The sequence below is a fragment of the Cryptomeria japonica genome, chromosome 1 (genome assembly GCF_030272615.1).
Source record: "Cryptomeria japonica chromosome 1, Sugi_1.0, whole genome shotgun sequence".
Lineage (NCBI taxonomy): Eukaryota > Viridiplantae > Streptophyta > Pinopsida > Cupressales > Cupressaceae > Cryptomeria > Cryptomeria japonica.
Window position 1 is genome coordinate 138359528 of NC_081405.1, and position 22284 is coordinate 138381811.

General features: G+C 35.8%; 1 pseudogene; it reads right to left on the reverse strand.

The window, feature by feature from the left end:
- Positions 1-920: 920 nt before the first annotated feature.
- LOC131033535 (valine N-monooxygenase 1-like) lies at positions 921-2493 on the reverse strand (annotated as a pseudogene).
- Between the last annotated feature and the right edge of the window lie 19791 nt (positions 2494-22284).

Here is a 22284-nt window from a genome sequence, read left to right on the forward strand (position 1 = left end):
AAATGGATCACTAATGACTATCATCCAACTTTATCTAAATATTTGAAGAATTCTTAAATATCTTCTAGTGTTGACTTAGCTACACTATTTCGCTTGATTTTAATCGACAACTATCTCCCAGATGATATTTCGAAGAAATTTAATTAGTTTGATAGCAGTGTAACCTTTGTTTGTTGATTAATTGATGACTCCAAATATTTCTAGGTATCACTCTACCATAGTTCATAGCATAAATTTGGATTTACTAATATTATGAATTGTATGTTTAAAAAAAATTTCATAACACATTTTTCTTATTCTTCGTGTTAAATCATGAGAAATAACATGGAGAGATTGATTGATTGATAGAATCTAAATGTTGAAGACAACCTCAGAACAATTAGGGAGGAGGCTCTAGGTTATACGAGTACGCTTATTGAACTAAACATAGAAGAATTGAACAAGGAGCATATGTTTTATGATCATACTATACCAACTTGTTGTAAGAGGTTGTATTTTAATTCTATGCATATATCCATGGCTTTTATTTAGAGGGACATAGATGGGTTCTCAATATAACTTGAACATACAAAAAATGACATAATGAACATCCTTATTCAGGCAATACCTCTTTAAGATGGAAGAGAGAACAAACAAATTTATTTTATTTGTTGTTTCCATAAAAATTCTATTGTAGACTCAAAATATAATGAATGAAAATTTGCAACTAGAGTATTCAAAAATTTTGATTTTTGAAGAAATAAAATCTTTGCCTCATTTCATATAATCATTTACATATACATGGCAATTAAATTTTTTAAGAATATCTAATTTTATTAACTTTTATTGATCTATATATATGATTCGGTATAAATGATATACTTGATTTGAAAAAAAAAACACTTACTAATCTAGATTGTCCACTTTAAGCTAGGTTAAATTTATGGATATAGATGGTGGAGAAGGCGAGGGGTTGCAATTGCACGGAGAGGGGTGGCCATGAAGAGATCATTCGGACCTTCTTGAAGGTGAATGGGTGCCACGGAAGCAATGGACCAGTGGAAGCAGTGAAGCAGGCGGGCCAAGAGCATGACTGTCATTGAAGTGCCCAGAGCAACTCCCATGCATCCCCGCCTTCCCGTGCTGAAAGAAAGGAGGCGTAATTGAGGGTCGCTCAACTCAACACCCACATCACTCATGAAACGATTCCAGAGGGTCTTCCCATACACATGGGTTTCGCCCCAATCCCACGCGGCTCAGTATTACGTGACTGCCCTTGGGAATGTGGTACCCACCCACTGTGCTGTCCTCCATCGACTTGTGAGGAAGTTTGAAAGGTGCCATCGGATGCAACCTCAGCGCCTCCTTTGCGCACGCCTTCACGTACACCAGCTTCATATGGTCTGACTCTTCTACTAATCGATCTTTGCCTACCACCCTGTCAATTTCCTCCACGGCTTTCTGCATTATCTCCGGCTGCAACAGCATCTCTGGTAAAGCCCATTCTACCGCATTCGACGGATTATCAACTGCTGCCAATGTCAGATCCTACACATTAGGTTACCGTTAATTTGATTAAAACATATGGATGATTATAGTATTTCAAATACGGACATACAACTTATTGATAATTACCAGCGCTTGAGATTTGATCTCCTCGAAGCTGAGCAAGGGAGTATCGTCAGAGGAGTCTTTTACAGAAATCAGGACGTCCAACAAGTCTTGCGGTTCCTCTAAAGAGCGGTGTGTGATATTTGTCTATGATGTGAATGGCTTTTTTGACGGCTCTCTCAGCCTCCGTTGTCAATCCACCTCAAACACGGCATGTAATCCGAGACGCACATATTAAACACAAGAGACAACGCCTTGAATGCTGCTTCTACAGTGCTCTTCATCCTCTGCACCGGGGCTTCCATCCTTATTAGAACCTCCATTTCCAAAGTAGCGCTTGTTGAAGATGAGTTTTCTGATCACATTTGCGCTGTAATGGCTCACAACACTTCTTATATTGATTAAAGCCTTTGGTTGTGCTTGAGATTGAGCTGTGCATCGGTTCCATATTCAATGGATCAGATTGTCAGCCTCCTCCATCCGCTTGCAATGCAACCACTTAAAGCGTGAAGCATTCAACACCTCCGACGCAAGCGCACGCCGCATTTTCTTCCACTGATCTTCCCATGGAACCAGGGCAGTGGATAGAAATCCTCTGCTGCAGTAATGAGTGGTCATGGTGAAGGGGCGAGAAGAAAATATAGCGTCGTGTTTATGAAGGAACTCTCTTGCTATGTCAGGGCTATTAACAACAATGACATGGACGCCTCCTAGACGAACGCACAGAATGGGGGTAGCATAGGTGTAAAGCAGCTCGGGAAGATTGCCAAGCAGTGGCCAGGGTTGCGGCCCTGGAGGCAAAGCCATAGAACTTTTCTGTGTTGAAGACTTCACTAAACGGAAAATGATTGCAGATATATGAAGGATCAGGCGAGGAAACAGGGTAGACACAAATTTACACATTGACTCACAAAGAGACAATTTATATTCATCAACAAGTAATATCTGAGCTTCAGCTCATTCATCTCCCAAACACCATTACATACAGCTAAATTCCACAACCCCTTACAGCTTTGCAGCGCTGGACTCAACATGGAGTATACAAATGCCTCTTATTTACTTAGGTCTTGGAACTGTCTAGAGGCAACGCAGTCAAGGCACATGCATAGACTATTGACTGGCAGTCGATTGAGGAAGTTTCACACCGATGCCGATACCGTCGGGAGATTTGTAAAGGTGGAACAGAGTCCGCGCGTTGCACACTCACACCAGGAACTGACGTCCGTGCATTGCACCCTTATGTGTCAATATATAAAAACATTTGAAGATATTCGGATTAAGTATGTCAGTAATTTAATAGTAATGTATTTTACTTATTTTTATTATCAAATTGATACTTATTTTTACTGACGTAGTGAGAGCTATTGATTTTGTGGGTAATAATTTTGTCTTATTTTTGGTTTGAAACAGATATAAGGAAAAATGAAAAGAGTTTTGGGAAAAGAAGGGTTGTGTCATTTGTATAGTGGAAATAGCTAAAATGTAAAAACATTTGAAGATATTCAGATTAAGTAGGTAAGTAATTTAATGTAATGTATTTCATTTATTTTCATTGTCAAATTGAATAACATAAGAACAATATTGAATAATAAAAACAGAGGGTTCTTTGTCTCTTAAACATTATTGTAATCTATTTTGTAATGTGTTAATTAAAATCATGTAAATTTCAAATTGGCAAAACTCAAATTGAGAGCAATGGGTATTACAACTCTTTCACTAAAATTGGGGTAAATTCACAAATGGTAATAGGATTGAGTTGACCACAAGGAAGTAGATTTATGTATTTAAGAAAATAATAAGAAAATATTGTGAGAATTTGCCAAGATCTAGAGGCAATGGAAAGCACAAACAAGAGAGAACAAAATGTGACAAGAATAAACCGTATTCCTATCAAGATACAAAATATGATCAACTGGATCATTACAAGTAGTTGTTTACAATGTAGATGAGCTTGCTTATATAGGCAAGGCTATATGGATATGTGAGCACACAAACATGACATGTGGCTCAATAAGAAACAAGGGTAGGTAGGAAATAGGTGTGGTAGGTAGGAGAAACACTATAATATTCCACATGAGGTGGATCACCCACCGAAGGTGGAATTATCACTCCACAATAAGTGGATATGATAGAGTAGTAACAAGATAAACACCATAAAAGGTGGAAATTCTCTTACACACACTATCCCAATGTGGCACAAACACCCAAGTGTCTCATACCCAAACTACTATGAAATGCATTATCCTAAGTAAACTTAAGTAAGGTGTAATAATATCCAACATGAATAATTAATTACACCAACACCCCCCCAAGTGCAACTTAGGGGAATGCACTTAAGTCTACAATGCAACTAAGAAATGCAAGATGGGTCCCGACTACTAGGCCATGTTAGGTACCAATGTACAAATGCAAATGCAATCTCCTATAAATGGAGAAAGAGAGAAAAACCACATGGGAAACACCCCCCCCGTCCTGCCCCCCCGCCTAAAAGAGAGATGATGAAAGCACACAATGCTCTCAATGATGAATAAGAGAGAAGAGACCATGAAGCCCCCCCTCAATGTAAAATCTCCTGCAAAGATGGTCCAATGATGTTGACTAAAATACCTCCCCATTAGGAAGCAAGAGAGCCAATGCTGCACCATTACTGTCAAAGTGTGACAAAACTAGGTACCAAGTCGATGACGATTAATCACTCGCTGCAACAAAATGAAGATCAGGCATGGAGACAACCTGCTTTGAGCATCATTTGGATACTCGTAAATAGCAAAAATACTGGTACAATCAAAGTCTCATGGGAGCCATGCACAAATTTGTAGAATCTAAGTCTCAACTGGAGTCATGCACCAAGTCTCACAAGATATTCCTAATCTACGTGTACAAGAGGATTACATCAAAATAGGTCATCAAAGACAAGATACAAAGAGGTGTGAAACTTTACGATAATGCGAGTACAACATTGCTCATGCAAGAGCATACAACATGAAATAGTGCAAATCTGGAAACATGAAGATGATGCCACCAAAGAAGCCTTGTAGAATACTGCAGATGAAGATGCCTCTAATTGTGATGTCGCCAAGAAAAATATAGGAGCAATAGGCCCCCCCTGGCTATCGGTTGGAAGCGCTGCAAACAGGTATGAAGTGACAAGAAAAAAAATTGTTCCCATTTTTGCTTATTATTAACAATTTTATCTTTAAAAGATTTTAAAAATCTTAATAAAAATAATTTATTAAATCCCCATGAAAAAAAACTTTATTAATAAACTAATAAAGAATTTTTTTTAAAAAGGCGTAAATTTTTATATTTTTTTTTATAATTTTGATATTAAAAAAACTTTAATAAAAAATTATTAAAGAAAAAACTTAATTAAAAAAAATTATTTTTATTATTTAAAAAAAATTAAAAATTTTAAGTTTAAAAAAAAACTTTATGAAAAAATAATTTTTATTTAAAAACATTTATAAAAAATATTAAAAAAAATTAAACCCCTATTGAACCCCGCAGGGACCACCTGCGGGTGCAGGTGGCCTGCATACTCGCAGGTACACTTGCCATTGTAGGTGGCCTGCGGACCGCAGGGACCACCTGTGGTACCCACAGGTTTACTTGTGGGCCGCAAGTGACCTGTGGTGTACCTTGTGGTACGCGTAGGTACCTATGAACAACATGTTGTGCGGGCTTTGAAATAAAAGCCCCCCACTCCACAATTTTTTTTTTTTGATTTTAGTTTAAAAAAATCAAACAAATTACCCCCACACAATTTTGGATTTTTAATTTTCAATTTTTTTTTAAATTCTGAAAATAAAATAAAAAATTGAAAATAATTTTTAAATTTTTTTTCAGACTTGTACCTGCAAGTTCGTATGGTGGGCCAGGAGGGGAATTTGTTTCAACTCGGGGTAATGGAGACCGATTTCGACAAATTGATAGTCGATCTTGGGGTTTTTGGGCCTTCTGAGTGCAATGGCGATGATAGATTTGGCCAAATATGCTCCAAAATTATAGATCACTGCCGAGACAAGTCACCACCCTCCACCTTCAAACGACTCTAGATTTGGCTTCGAATGTCGGATTTGGATGAAATAAAAGGCAATTCTGACTTTCTCAAACCTACTCAATCCAAAGGTGACCTCAAATTTGACCCAACAAGCTCCAATAATAACCTGCAATAGAAAAATCCAATATGCAAAACCCTAAATAGTACCTAAGTTCTCTCAATTGGCAAACCAATGGCACTCTAATGGCTCTGATACCATGTGAGAATTTGCCAAGATCTAGAGGCAATGGAAAACAAAAATAAGAGAGAACAAAATGTGACAAGAATAAACTGTATTCCTATCAAGATGCAAAATATGATCAACTGGATCATTACAAGTAGTTGTTTACAATGTAGATGAGCCTGCTTATATAGGCAAGGCTCTATGGATATGTGAGCACACAAACATGACATGTGGCTCAATAAGAAACAAGGGTAGGTAGGAAATAGGTATGGTAGGTAGGAGAAACAATATAATATTCCACATGAGGTGGATCACCCAGCGAAGGTAGAATTATCACTCCACAATAAGTGGATATGATAGAGTAGTAACAAGATCAACACCATAAAAGGTGGAAATTATCCTACACACACTATCCCAATGTGGCACAAACACCCAAGTGTCTCATACCCAAACTACTATGAAATGCATTATCCTAAGTAAACTTAAGTAAGGTGTAATAATATCCAACATGAATAATTAATTACACCAACAAATATATTAGAACATAATCATACTTAGTTGTCTCAAGTCAATCCATTTAAGTGTGTTCAATAGTGAATGAAATTTTGTATTGTTGTAAGAAATTTATCATTATACTTTTAAAAGAGATTTTTTTTTCTTAAATTATTAACTATATTGTAATAAGTATGTTTAATGTTGTGATTGTGTGGAATATGTCTAAATTGTAATAGGATTAAGTTGAATATATAAAAAAGGATTTAAATAACAAATAAAATTATAAAAAAGAAGATTATATTATAAATCAAGCTTAAAGAAATATGTATTACTTGAGCACACATATTTTTATAATTCATTCAATTAAAATATGCTTAATATTAAATAAAATTTTGTATAAAAATGATTATGTTATAATTTTCAAATAGAAAAAATAAAATTTAATTGTTAAAAAATATTGTAATATGAAATTTAAGATTTAAATATTCTTTCTTGATATATAGAAACTAAGGTGCTTCACCTGATATTAGATAAAAGATGGTTTTACATGAATAGTTATAGTTTGTTAGAGCACATGAACAAGAGCTCTTCCAAAAATTGCAATGTCCACCTAAATTCACTAAATGTCTAGTAATAAAATAGGATATAAATATCTACATTATAATATCATCATATATACTATTCTATTCTACCATCCCCAATCATAATTACAAAATGGGGTTATTAGACAACATTTATATCAGATTTTTCAAATTTTACAGAGCACCCATTGCACCTTCTACACTAGAAGAATTGACATCCTTTCACCTTTTTGGGCAATCTAGTCTGTAGAGGATATTTTACTCTTGTTCCTCCACGTCTTTGAAACTCATGCCCACTCTCATATGAGCCTCTTCATCATTCTTATCACCCAAAAATGCAAATTAATCTAGAACAAGCCAACCTCCAAACTAGACCATTCTTTCATCCTTAATGTAGTTTGGGAGCCACTTGAGACCTTTATTTAGCTCCAAATAAAATAAAAGATAAACTTATACTTACCATGTTCCTTCACCTAGACAAGAGTTGAGGGGTGACAAAGAAGATGAAAGGGAATTTGTCCACCACTTGGCCCCTTGCCCTAATCATGTAGAAATATTTTGGTAAGATAATGCTACTTCGCATCAACATATTTTTTTGCAATATCATCCAATTCACCAAGATATCTACTCCAAACTAATCTCCTAGAAATCATACCCACTATCTACTTCTCTACTCCCATGTCTAGGTCCATGGTAAGAAACATTGAAGAAATGCCTAAATTAACATGATAGCTATGATTTATCTTTATCACTTCTTCCCCCAAAATACCTATCACTACATGGATGATAAGACTATTTCTTTATTTGAATATGCATTTCAACCTTTTCTCAAAGATTTAAACCAAGAATGCCATATGTTGTCATTGATAGGTTACCCTTAGTGGAATGTCTATCTTTGCAAGCTCCATTCTAGAATGTATAATATATTTTTAACCTAGTTAGAAATAATCACACTGCACTTGTAGGTTGTTTTTTATTGAAGGGTCAAACATGTTTTGAAGGGATATAAAAACCTATATACAAAATTCTACCATCAACAAAATATCAACAAACGACATATAAACATCAACATAATAAGAGATATAAGAAAAAGTCTAGACGATGACAACACACTAGGCCAAGACAAGTCAACAACACTAGAAGACAATTAATTGACTTTAGTAGCCTCAAACTGATGCTTGGAAGCCTCTTGAGCAAGCTTCTCATTATCCTATAAATACTTTAGAGACTGATCCACAAAATTTTTGAGATGGCCTTTGGTTCGTGTGCATGGCTATTTTCCCTCTTTAGTGCAAGCCTGATTACCTTTGTCCTCTAGGTTGATAAATTGGGGGTTTCCATGCTACAATATTTTAAATTTGTCAACCAGAGTCCTCAAACTGCTCACAAACCCTTTAATCACATTATGACTAAACTTAACTAGTTTAACTATATTAGCATTAATATCCTTCATTTTTGTTTCTAGGGCCATAATACGACCTTCATAATCTAATTTCAGACTGGCCACATCTATAACCACTTTTTGAAGAGAAGCCACCATGTTTTTGCCTTCACCAATGAATCACCATGCTCCACACCCTCATCCAACCTGACTTAAATAGATCTTATCTTAAGGCTCATCTATATTATTTCATAGAAATATCACTTATGTAATTTAAAAGAATCCACCATTGCATCCCTAAAGAGACCTAGGACATCATCATGATTCTTCATATACAAGTTTAGATGGGGGAATTGACATTAAGCTGATGAGGGAATGAAAATATAGCTCCTCTCTCCTTAGAGCCCTACATAGAATCATTCATAAGAGAAGAGTGGCAATCACTCCATTTCTCAAATTGAGAGGAAACAAGGGAGGGTTTTTTACCTTTTTCCTCTCTTCAAGGTCTTGCTCAAGCTCAACTTCCCCATTTTGATTCTAACCCTAGTCTTAGAATACTCCTCAATATCCCATCCCTCATCCTCCAACACTATAAAATATAAATAATCATCCTTCAAGGGGATCAAATCCTTAAAAATCTTATGCTTACTCTTAGGAGGGGAGGGCAGAGACTGAATGTGCTCCGTAATAAGCATAATAAGGCCTTCATGCAAGATAGGGATTTTAGGGTTCTTCTTTAGATCTCTAATACCTTCATTCAAGGAAGACAAGGGATAAAATGTAAAAGAAATCCTAATGTCTAAAATGATTAACTTGCACAAGATGATGGCCAAAACCATTAATATAGAAGCCATCAAGGGAGAAATACTGCATAAGTACCTTAAGGGTAATAGTCCAAAAGAGTTTGATAGAGTCCATTCAAAGATACTATTTGGTTTCCTAACTAGACGTTTCCCCTCTTAACCTTTTGGAATTTTTTGCACTACTTCATTCAAGGCCTTTCTAACTTTGAATACCTTCTTACCATGCATAGATATGCTCATAATCTTGAAGGTAAGCTCTTCCACGAGGTCCACTTGTTGGACATTGTTGCTACTAGAATGTGTTGTTGTAATTGATGTCAACATATTCCTGCTCCGGTGATTGCAAATTGGTTCATTATGATTATGGTTTGCTGGCGTTGGTGATCTGGGAAGCTTAATTGATCATATCATATGATCTAGTTTTGCAGTTTGTTTATCTGATCAGTTCTTTGCAGAGTTTAGTATTTCCTCTGGAATATTTTGGTGTGATCAGATCTTGATCTGAGTTTTTGGGATATTGTTTGGGATATTGTTTGGGATGGTCTTGTGTATCTTAATTTTAGATGGTTCATGATTTGGTGCTCCCCAAGTTATCTTTTCTTCATGATAGTTGTTGTTGTTTGAGTGTTATTGAGTTTCATATGTTGATCGATGAAGATTTGATAAGTGGTGTTGGTGTAGTTGTTACTAATGATTCTAATGTTCTTGGTGGTGTTTCCTATTTGTGTCCTATTTGTTTTGACAATCCACATTTATTGTTGTTTGAGTTTTTGGTGATATTTCTAAACCGGTGATGTTCTTCGTGTTATGCGATTTTCTTGGTGGTGTAGCGTGTTACGGTTGATCTTGGTATGATTTTCGGTGGTGTTGCATGTTTGGAGATTCGGTTTAGGTCCATGTTATGTCATGTAAATCATTATATTGTTCTGGTGGTTGATCTTTGTATCATGTGATGTAATTTTGTAATTGTGAGTTGAGGGTTTAACCGACCTTGTTGTCAAGGTTGATGAATTGTATAAATAGGTTATATTATCATGTAATTTAGGTGTCAAGATTGCGTCTGCATTATTAGAGAATGGTGTATGTGCGATTATTGATTCATCCTTCGACATTGTGATTGAGGAGAGTTTGGTGTCGTAGAGAAGACATTGTGCTTAACTAGAACTATCATCAAGCATTTGGAAGATGCAATTATTGTAGTTCATTCCTTCGGGATTATAGTCCAAATCTTGTTGTAAGTTAGTGAGACTTCCCTGAGGTTTGTCGCCTTCTGGGTCATTATCTTTTGAGCAGTGAGCTCTAGGAAATGTTCTTGAATGCTTGTGCATCCCCCATTGTATTATTTTCACTTACTACTACAGAGTATCATCTTATTGTGGGTAGGTTTCCACCTTGTTTTTTCCCTTAACTGGGTTTTCTATGTCAAAATTTTGGTGTTGTGTGTTGTTTTATCATCTTGCTTATCTTTGTTATTACTGCAGTTTATCAGATCTATTTTTGTGATTAAGTTTTTAGATCAGGTGAAAACTGATTCACCCCCCCTCTTAGTTTTCCCTCATTGTTGTTGCCAACACCACCTTCTTCCCATATACAGAGACATAGGTCTCCTTCTATCCATTGAAAAAAAAATTAGTCAGCTTATGGTCATACCCATGAAGCCTTTCCAGATACAAAAGTAACATCCCCTTTCTCTAGATTTTTTCATATCATAGCATTCTTCCTCACCCCTTCACAATCCAATGGCTCCAACCAATTCCCATTGCTCCTCATAATAGAATCACTATAATTCACACTAGAAACTAGAGGTTGAGGAAAATAGAAACTCCAAGTCTCGACAAATAAGAAAAACACCTAGAAAGCATGGGAGTTGGGTGATGTGACACTAGAGGTATAATGCATTGAGTACACCATATCAATTAATGAATGCTTCCCACATGAGTGTGTAGCTTGTCATACACCATCAAATCCACCACACTCAATGGTAATATATCCTCCTTGGTCTATACTTGCTTGGCATTACTAAGGAACCCCATATTAGTTAAATAATTAGCAACAAAATTGGTCTCTCTAAATACATGTGAAATGATAAAATGATCAAAATACTCAATAATATTTTTGGCTTCCCCTATCCAACTTTGGATACTCAATGAATGACTTTGGGACCCCTTAAGACATTGAATAATATTCTTAGAAACCCCTTCAAGCCAAATATTTTTATAATTCAATTGATAGGCTAGTTTCAGACCATGGTAGGTAGCAACAACTTTGACAAGGTGATTGGTTTGGCTACCCAATGGGAGTACCACTAATAAAATAGAACCACCACTATCATCCCTCAATACTCCCCCACAACATGTTGCACCTATATTACACTTCGCCGCCCCATCACAATTTACCTTCACCCATCCCAAAGGGCCCGAAGCTTCCAAAAGATATCATTCCTTGGGTTATGAGGATTCTTCAATGGAATCACAATGTCAAAATTAAGTTTCCAATTGACAACAACCTAACAAAAATAAGCTATAAGATAAATTCAAGGATGAATTTAAACAAAAACAACCACACAATGGAAACTATCTACTATATCCCTCAAAATTTTGGAAGCCACAAATTGAGTAGGTAGGGAGGAATTTCTAAAGACATGATTGTTTCTCTCTTTCCAAATTCCCCATTCCACATGGGGAAGACAAATAGATTACAAAAAGTAAAGGGTCAAATTAGAAGTGGGAGGGGTCCATTGAGCCAAACAAATAAGAAAGAGAGGAAGGAAAGACCCAAGAGATATTCCAGAGAGTAAAAAAGTGAGGCCACATATCCTGAACATAAGAGCAATGGAGGATAATATGGAGAGCACTCTCACCATTCTCACAACAAAGGAATAATCTAATAGGGATAAAAAGGTCTATTTTGCAATGATTGTCCAAAGTAAGAATATTTTGTTGAAGGAGGATCTAAAAAAAGATATTAATCTTGGGTATCAATTTGGAGTTCCAAACTCTAGCCTAAAAAGGAGTAAGGAAATCCAAAGAGCACATAGGCCCAAAAGGAGAAGAAGTCGTAAACTTACCAAAATATGATGTGTTCCATATTAGCTCGTCTTTAATGGATGGATCTAAAGACAAATTAATTGAATTCAGATCGCATTGCAAACTCCCAATATCCACTAATCTTAGTGAGATATTTCCAAACTCCATCTTGGAAGTAGTCCTTAATGTGAGACACAAACCTAGTAATACAATGTAATGCTTGCCAAAATACCTTAGAGAAACTAACCATCTAATATGCAAATAGACATAAACATATTTTTTAAAACATCATTTAATGCATCATAGATAACTAAATACTCATATTCATTAAACAAATAAATACAAAATATACACAACATCATCTTTCATAACATAATTACAAGGCATAATATGCAAGCGGAAATGAACACAATTCTATAATTAATCTTTCCCTTGGGTACCTCAACGTCATTACTTATAACCTCATCAAGATCATATCCATATAATAATAACATCATATTTACTACCATGATCCAATGCATACTAATTCAACTATCATTATCTCTTTTCATGCATACATATGAATCCTTCATTATTTTATCACGACTACAACCATTAATAATGCAAATCTCATTAAACCCCTAAGATTCATTTTAAAACACCAATTCCAAATGTTGCTAATCCCAATCACTTATTCAACATCCTAGCATCATTATTCCATTTCCAATAATAATTTCCTCATTACTAATCCATTTCCTTAATCATCATAGACATTCACATAACAATAAATGCATATCTATAGAACCAGTTCCATTAATGAGCATTATCCAAGATACAATCAAGATACATCAATATATTCACCTAATATATCATCTACCATTCATATGAATACTATATCCATTTATAAAGGAGCATAGCTCTCAACCACAATATAATTATCTCCTAAATTCTACAAGTACATATGTCATATGAAGCATATACATCAATCTACTAAACATGTCCATCCATATTTGAAGATATAAGAGATCCACATCCATGTAAGAGCATCAACAAATGAAATCCCAATGGAAGAAGGCATCAAACCACCTGACTGTGTGGAACCAATAAGGAACCACCCTTCGTGCTAGGAGATGGCACAAGGTCCCACACACACTCTAGATTTAGATTGACACCTGACAACCAAAGGATAACACTGCACACATCATGTGGCTAAATTAAAGCTCAAAAAAACATAAGACCTCCAGAGGCATCATGAAAACAAATATTAAGGAACTAGGATCCACATGATGAGATGGCTTTGATATCTGATAGACAATTGAGAAGGGGGGTGAATCAATTGTCTCACAAAAGTGCACAATTCAAACTTATTCTCAGATCTGATTATAAACCATGAAAGTATAAATCAACAACACATCAAGAACACACATAACACCAATATTTTTGACGTGGAAAAATCGATCAAGGGAAAAACATGGTGGGAACCTAAACACAACATGATGATACTCTATTAGAAGTATACGATGATATGCTGTAGAGAGCTCACTACTAAAAAACAAGGGATACAACCCTAAGGAAGACTCATTGTCTTACAAACAGATTCAGATCACATCTAGAAGATCATGACTAAACAAAAAAACATCTCCTAATGCCTAGTTATAGTTTCAGTTAAGCACATAACAACTATCTTCTTCTCACACTTCTCTGCCTTCGAAAGATGTATACATTTAGCATACATACATCCAGATTCTCATCCATACACACACTTAACTACATAGATATTACAATTATTTATACATGAAATCAACCTTAACAAGGTTGGATCAACACATTCAAATATAGACCAAGCAATGTTGGCCAAGACATAGCACATACCTATATCACATGCCTCGAATATGAAACACCTCTAAGAATTATGCATCGAACATCCACAACATGCTACAAGCATTTAGTTGGCCAGAACAATGAAGAACATAAACACACCAAATAAAATCATCAATCATGTGCACAATGATCAATATGGACCACCAACACAAAGGGCACATGATCCAGAAGCATCCACAAGCATCATGAATCACCACCGCAATATCCACAATGACTCAAATTACTAGAATCACATCATCATTATACTGAACTTAAAGAACACTAATTGGAATGACTGTCAACATAGAAAAATAAATTGCAGAGCTCTAAACCACAAACCAAATGAATTGAGGACACACATCAACATCCCAAACATTCCTCCAAATCCTCAAAATAAGATATTACAATGCAGAGCAATACATATCAAAATACTGAACACTACCATCACTGAACAATAGAAAAACCAACCACAACATAGATAACCATAAATCACTCAAATATTCATGCAGACCTCTGAAAATAATACTGAATTATCTAAACACAATCCTTTGAAAACCCTTTAATCTGCAAACTTTGATCATCACAATTTAGAACAAACCATCTCTCTGAAATTCACTGCAACACTGTCACAGACAGAGAAATATGTTGACATCAATGACAACACATCTCTTAGATATCATAAAAACACATATTTGCAGTAATCTCACCAAACATCCAACACTCTCTCATATTACTCTCTCCCTCTTAGATTATTACTCAGTTTTTCACACGAATCTCTCCCCCTTTGACATCAATGGAAAATACACATATTTGAACCACAAAACACAATAACTGACTCACTAACTACTCCCCCTGATTAGCGACCTCCACTCATCAATATGGATCACAAGATTTGACTATGAAATGCATTGGACTGATCTGCATACTAATGCACCTTAGGTTTGATCAAGAGGGGAAATCACCCCTAGCTTCTCTCTGAGATAGTGAAAAGTATCTTTAGGCAAAGGCTTCATGAAAACATCTATAATCTATTCCTTTGTAGGCACATACTCCAATATGACTTCCTTCTCATTTAGTTTTGTTGGATATGGTTGTTAATTGCTACTACTAGGATATGTTGTTGTCATTGATGTCAACATATTCCTATGATTTATTCCAGTGTGATTGGGAAGATTTTCTGATCCGGTTTGCACTTCTTTATTTTACCGGACTCTGTTGGTATTTCCTTTGGTATATTCTGATGTGATCAGATCTACTGCTAAGACTTTGGGATATTATTTAGGATGGTCTTGTGTATCTTTATTTTAGATGGTTTGTGATTTGGTACTCCATAAATTATCTTTCTTCATGACATTTTCTGATTGGTTGTGTTCTTGAGATTCTAGACATTGACAGATGAAGATGTGATAAGTGGTGTTGGTGCAGTTGTTCCAGATGATTCTAACATGCTTGCTGGTGTTTCCTAGTCATTTCCTATATGTTTTGGTGATCCACATTGATTGTTGTGTGAATTTTTGGTTATTGATTTTCGTGTTATATGGTATTTCTAGTGGTGTAGCGTGTTGCGGTTGATCTTGGCATGAATTCTGGTGGAGTTGATCATTTGGGAATTTGAATGAGGTCCATGTTATGCTTTGTAAATCATCATATTGGTCTGGTGGTCGATCTTTGTATCATGTGATGTAATTTTGTAATTGAGGGTTGAGGGTTTAGCCGACCTTGTTATCAAGGTTGATGAATTGTATATATCATTTAGTTTTAGTGTTGTTGTGTCTGCATTATCAGAGAGAGATTTGTGTGCGAACAACTAATTTATCATTCGGTGTTGAGTTTGAGGGAGATTGGTGTTACAAGGCAAACATTTGTGCTTAACCAGAACTATAATCAGGCATTTGGATTTTCTATTCCTTGAGTTCATTTCTTTAGGATTGTAGTCCAAAGCTTGTTGTAAGTTAGTGAGACTTCCTTGAGGGTTGTAGCCTTTCGGGCAAATATATTTTGAGCAGTGAGCACTAGGTAGTGTGTTTGAATGCATGTGCATTCCTCATTGTAATATTTTCATATACTACTATAGAGTATCATCTTACTGTGGGTAGGTTCCCACAGTGGTTTTTCCCTTAATTGAGTTTTCCACGTCAAGAATATCGGTGTTATGTGTTGTGCTGTTAATTTTCTTATTTGTTTATTGCTACAGTTTGTTAGATCTGTTGTTGTGGTTAAAGTTTTATATTCTAGTGAAGGCTAATTGACCCCCCCTCTTAGTCTTCCTTCTTGGATGCTGCTAACAATTAGCATCAGAGCTAGATCCTCAGCTGGAAGCTAAATTACTTGAGGCAATCCGGGATGGAAGTTCAAGGTATTCTCTTTAAGAAGGATAGTTCAAGATTTGATGGAGGCAACTATTCTATATGGATGAACCGGATGGAGGTACATTTGAAATATCTTGTAGAAGATCACTGGAAGGTTACAAAGAATCCCTATGTTGTTCTTCAGAATGCACCATCTGCTCTTGATGAGGTTAAGGAAGCCAAATAAAATATTAGAGCGAAGAAAGCATTGCTTAGTGCCCTGACTGATTCAGAGATGAAATTTTTTATGGGACTTCAGATCACACATGAGATCTGGGAGAAGCTTGAAATCCTATATGAAGGAGATAAACAGGTGAAATTTGCTAAGTTGCAAAGTTAGAAAGGAAAATATGAGACATTGAAGATTGGAGATGATGAGAGCATACATACTTTTATGGATAAGGTGAATGAATTTTTCCTTGGTATCAGATGTTCTAGTGGAAGCATTGAGGAAGATGAAATTGTTGCTAAGGTGCTGAGATCTTTGCCTCCTTCCTATAAACATAAGGTTGCTTCTATTGAGGAGATCCAGAGTGCGACTACAGTGACAAGAGATGTGTTGGTTGGAAAGATTGCTACATTTGAGCTAGTGAGTTTGGAGAATCATATGGAAAGTCTAAGACATCATTTAGAGCATCTGCATCTATTTCTGGTAAGGAGAAGTATGATCCTAATGAGTGCAAAATATCTAGATATGAGAGAGAGAGTAAAGAAATTGAGGAGCAAGAAAGAGAGCTTGATGAGCTTGAAGCACTAATTGCCTAAAGGTGTCGATAAGTATGATGGAAAGTTGCCTTTAAAATGTTTCTCTTGTAATAAGATAACACATTTTTCTTCTAGATGCCCAGAGATAATGGATAAGTATGACATACATGATAAGTTTGACAAGCATAATAGGAATGATAGATATGAGAAGTAAGAGAAGTATGGTAAGCCTTAAAAGTCTAACCAGAAGTTTAGGAACTAGAAGAACTATTATTATGCTACAGATGAAGGTGTTATAGATGATGAATTAGAAGGAGATGAAGTTGTGTTTATTTCCATTAAAGAGCATATATCTATACCTATTGATTCCACTAGCTATTCTATTGAGGAGAAATCTTTGGCAACTAAGGTAGAAGAAATATGAATGGGTGATTCATAGCAGTTGTTCAAATCCTATGACCGGTGATAAAAGCAAATTGTGAGCATGGAAAGGTATGATGGTGGGATAGTTAGATTTGGAGATGACAAAGCCTGTGTAATCCATGGGAGAGGTTCTATTTCTTTTGATGGTAAGAATAACACTGATGATGTCTTGTATGTTGAAGGTTTGAAGCACAATCTTTTGAGTGTTGGACAGATGGTTGATAAAGGTTATGATCTACAATTCAAGGATGATAAATGCTGATGAGCTAAAATAATAGCTCTTTTATTTATATGACTGATAAGTTTTTCCTATGTTTTAAGTTGCATATTGGGACAATGTTTAACTCATGTGATGTATTAGAGTTTTGATTATGTGCATTCTAAATGATAGCCAAACCCACTAAACCTTGTATTGTTTTGACTTAATATTCCTATAGCTATGCAAATTATTATAGGTAATATCATGTGTGGATGTAAAAATGTTGTGATTAATGGAAATAGATATATATGTATGCTTGTAAGTTCTAACCTTTAATGCAGGAGTAAATAAGTTGCTGCAGAAGTGGTTGTTTTAAGCCAGATGGAGAATCACGTCATGGAAACAGTTGGAGGCATTTCAGGGTGATTGAATATTTAAAATAACAAATAAGATGGTGTGAAAGTAAATCAACAAAGGAATAGCGAGGTGATACCAGATTCATTTATGGTTGTCTCCAGCAAGCATCAATCTAGTAACCACCACCATGCTATATTGTTGGTTGTGGTTTAGTTAAGTTCCACATTTTCTATGGATTAAGTTCTTCTCCTTGCAGTAATAATGTTTCTGCCTAATTTCATGGGAATGATCTAAGTAGTAGGAATTTTGTTATAACTTTCTTATAAACAAAGACCTGCACCTCTTCAGAGAGGTTAGACAATGTTTTCCAGAGTTAGAAGCTTTTCTCTTATCTCATGTATTGTATCAACTTTTGGAAATATTGAATAAAAGCTATGTTATTCTAAGTATATAGAATCATCTTTGAAGCCTAGATACACTCATTCAAGGGGGCCCACTTGGTGAGTATTCTTGTGTGTTTTTAACATTAAGTTTCCTTTTTATTGCAGTAGATGTTCTAGCAACTGACTATTCCTGTAGTCACTGGAACCAGATTCTGTGACCGTTCCTGCAGCCAAAGAAGATAGAGTAATTCCTATTTGTCAGCTCTAAAATTAGTTAACAGTTATTTAGTTAGAATCTTCCGTTAATGTTAATATTTCCTGTAGCCATTCAGTTGTCATAGTTTTTCTTGTTTATTTTAGATGGACTTAGTTGCTGCAACAATGCATAATGACTATCACAGGAACTTAGTGCATATAGAATGCAAACCCATTTCAAGTAATATGTCCCTGGGTTGACAAGTAAATGAACTTCAGTCATGGAAATGATAGCTACTCAGAATGAACGACCAATATTTGAGTTAATACTTTAAATCTAGTTATTGTTCTTATTGGCTAGGCAAACACTTTTGGCGCTGTTGCTGGGGATGGTGTCAAACTAAGAACCTGTCATAGTTATGAATTTTAAGTTTTCAATATAGCTGGTTTTGATAGCTTAGTTTGTTTTAAGTAATTCTTATGAATCTGCATACATAGATGAAGAAGAGATGCTCAAGGTAGATTTATTCCTAACCATCTTGATTATACAAGACTCAATCCATATGAAGCACTAGATGTAAACCCTTTTGCTGCACTTTACCAAGCCCTAGATAATTTGAACTTGCTTGAATTTGAACTTTCTGAGAACAACCTTCATTTCCTCTTTGGACCTCCTAAAGAGGACCCTTGTCTGGTAACTCCTCCTCAAAGACCAATGCAAGGAAATCCACCCCCTGGTGGGAATAACCCATCTCCACCTGTGAACCCAACATTTGAGTTCCCCATTTTTGATTTGCATGACAATGCTAATCTCAAGAACATTCCAACTTATTCTCTTCCTAAATTTTATTGACTGGTGACAAAGGACTCTAATACTTTCTTATTTAAATTTGATGTCCTCTGTAGGAGTTATGATTACACTACAGATGCCTATAGACTTAAAATATTTCCTACCACTTTAAAAGAATCAGCTTTGAGATGGTTTGTGAGTCTAGGGAGTAGTACAATCACTACATGGGATGAGATGAAATGATTGTTTCTTGTGAAATATAAAGATTATTGTAGAGGGGCTGACTGCCATGGGGATGATATCTTTAGAATGAAACAAAGGGAGGATGAGAGTCTAGAAGATTATCTAGAGAGATTTCTATTCAGTGTCAAGAAGTCCAAGCATAGTACTTTAAATGAAGATTCTCTTAAGTTGATATTTCTGAGGGGAATCAGTGACAAATGCATAGATGCTTTAGACCTTATGGGAGGTGGTGATATAACTCAAGCAACATGTAATGACATTGGTCAAATTTCTTAAAAGTATTCCAGATCTTCTTCTAAGAAGAATAGGCATATCAAGCCGGGAATGTCTTCATCAATGTCTAGTAATGGAGTTTTGTGAATGGAGCTCAGTCACCTTTTGAAGGATTTTAAAGAGGATATCATAAACAATATGGCTACTCAGTTAGACACACTTCAAGCTAAGAAGAAGCATGGGGAAGCTGATGCAATGCTTGCAAAATTCTATCCACATTGTAGATAAAAGAAAAGAGACTGTAGATGTAAGATGGTTGCAAATCTTGAAGTTCCTGATTTCAAGACGGTACAAGGAGATGATGAACAAATCTCTTATGTTGCTCAAAAAAGGCCAATTTTTTCAAGACAAGGTATGCCTCCTGATCCACTTTCTTTTTCTGGTTATAGTGGAAATTCCTATGCAAAAAATAATCAATGGAAACCTTCATATGCTCAAAATTTTGGAAATTATCAAAATTGGTATAATCCTCAAGCCCGAGGGAATTTTTTTTCCAATCAAAATCCATAGGGGTAGTAGCCACAAGGAAAATGGTCTCAATCTCAGGGACCATGGTAACCATTCCAAGGGAATGGGAAACCTACTCCTCAATAGAGAGGAGGTTAGTAATGGACGAATCAATCTTTTGGTTATTAGAAACCTCAGTAGTAGCCTCAATAGTCTCAACAACCTGCTATAATGCTCCCTCCTACTACTAACACTGTTCCACCTAAACCCACACAAATGCCCACTCAACCCATGCCAAATCCTAATAGCAAGCCTCAACAACAACAAGAAGTTTATTCAGCTGATCCTAATCAATACCCAGCTTATTCTCTTTCTATAAGTGATATTCACCTTAGATCTGAGACAACTTTGCCTAACCTGTCCCCTCTAATTATAAATGAAGTACAAAATGAAAAGGAAATATCTATCCCAGCAACCCAAATTCCTAAGAGTCAGCAAATACCCCCATTTCCTCAAAGGTTGCAAGCTGGAGAGATTCCTCAGCAAAAAGATAAATTTTGATATCATTGATCAGCTGAAACACATATGTGTTAAGATTCCATTATATTAGGCTATTAAGGATGTCCCTATCTATGGTGAGGCAATTAAAGAGGTATGTTTAAGGAAACCTAGAAGGAAGAAAAAGGATATGCAAATAGTGCATGCAATGGGTCAACTGGCTAATATTATGTTGGGGAAAGTTTCAATTCCTAAATATTTTGACCCTGGTAGTCCTATTGTGAAAATAGTCATCAATGACACTCAGATAAAGAACACCTTAATAGATCTGGGAGAAACCATCAATGTAATGACAAGAGACAATATGCAAAAACTTAACATAACCAGTCACAGGCCTACTCCCACGGTCCTACAGCTTGTCGAGAGTTCCATGGTTTGGCCTGATGGTATGATTGAAGATGTTGTCATTACTTTAGACTCTTGGGAATATCCGACAGATTTTATGATCTTGTCTCCTAAGGCTACATTGGGGGGATATCCAATTATCTTAGGGAGACCTTGGCTTGCTACAACCGATGCATATATTGGATGACGATTAGGGGACATTACTATTTCTGATGAAAATACTACAAAACTCTAGCTCTGTATTCACCTGCTCAGCCCCAACTTAATCAAGAACAAGTTGTTTGGCCTAACATGGGGGAAGAATTAGAAGAGGAAGTCAACTCTATCAATCATCTTATAATGATTAATAGAGAATCATTCATACGACTCCAAGATGATGATTCTATCCTTTCCAAAATTCTAGCAAATCAGTATAATTTGGAGTAGTAGTCGCAGGAGTTAACATCAAGTATTACAATATTGGATTTTCCTGTAGCCAATGACATATTGCATACCTTGTTGCTACAGGAAGTCTACACTTCTTATCTTTCTGAGGTGGCTCAAGTTGATCTTACTGTCAAGGTGGAAGTTGATCCAAATAAATGTTTGAACATCAATAATCAACTCACAGAGACCCAAAGGCTAACACTGGTTGAATTGCTCAAATGTCCTCAACACACTTTTGCGTGGGATTAAAAAGATATGCAAGGAATTGATCCTATGATTTGTACACACCGTATTTATATCAAAGAAGACTGTAGACCACTCAGACAAACACAACGAAGAATCAATCCTGCATTAAGGGAGATAGTTAAAGAGGAACTACATAAATTATTAAATGTTGGATTTATCTATCCTATATCAGATAGTCAGTGGGCGTCACCTCTAGTCATAGTTCCAAAGAAATGAGGTAAATGGCAGGCATGTGTAGATTACAAAGCTTTGAACTCAGCAACTAGGAAGGATCATTTTCCATTACCATTTGTGGATCAAGTATTATATTCCTTGGTAGGGAAGTGATACTTTTCATTCTTGGATGGATTCAGTGGTTACAACCAGATTCAAATTTCTCTCGAGGATCAAGAAAAGACTACATTTGCT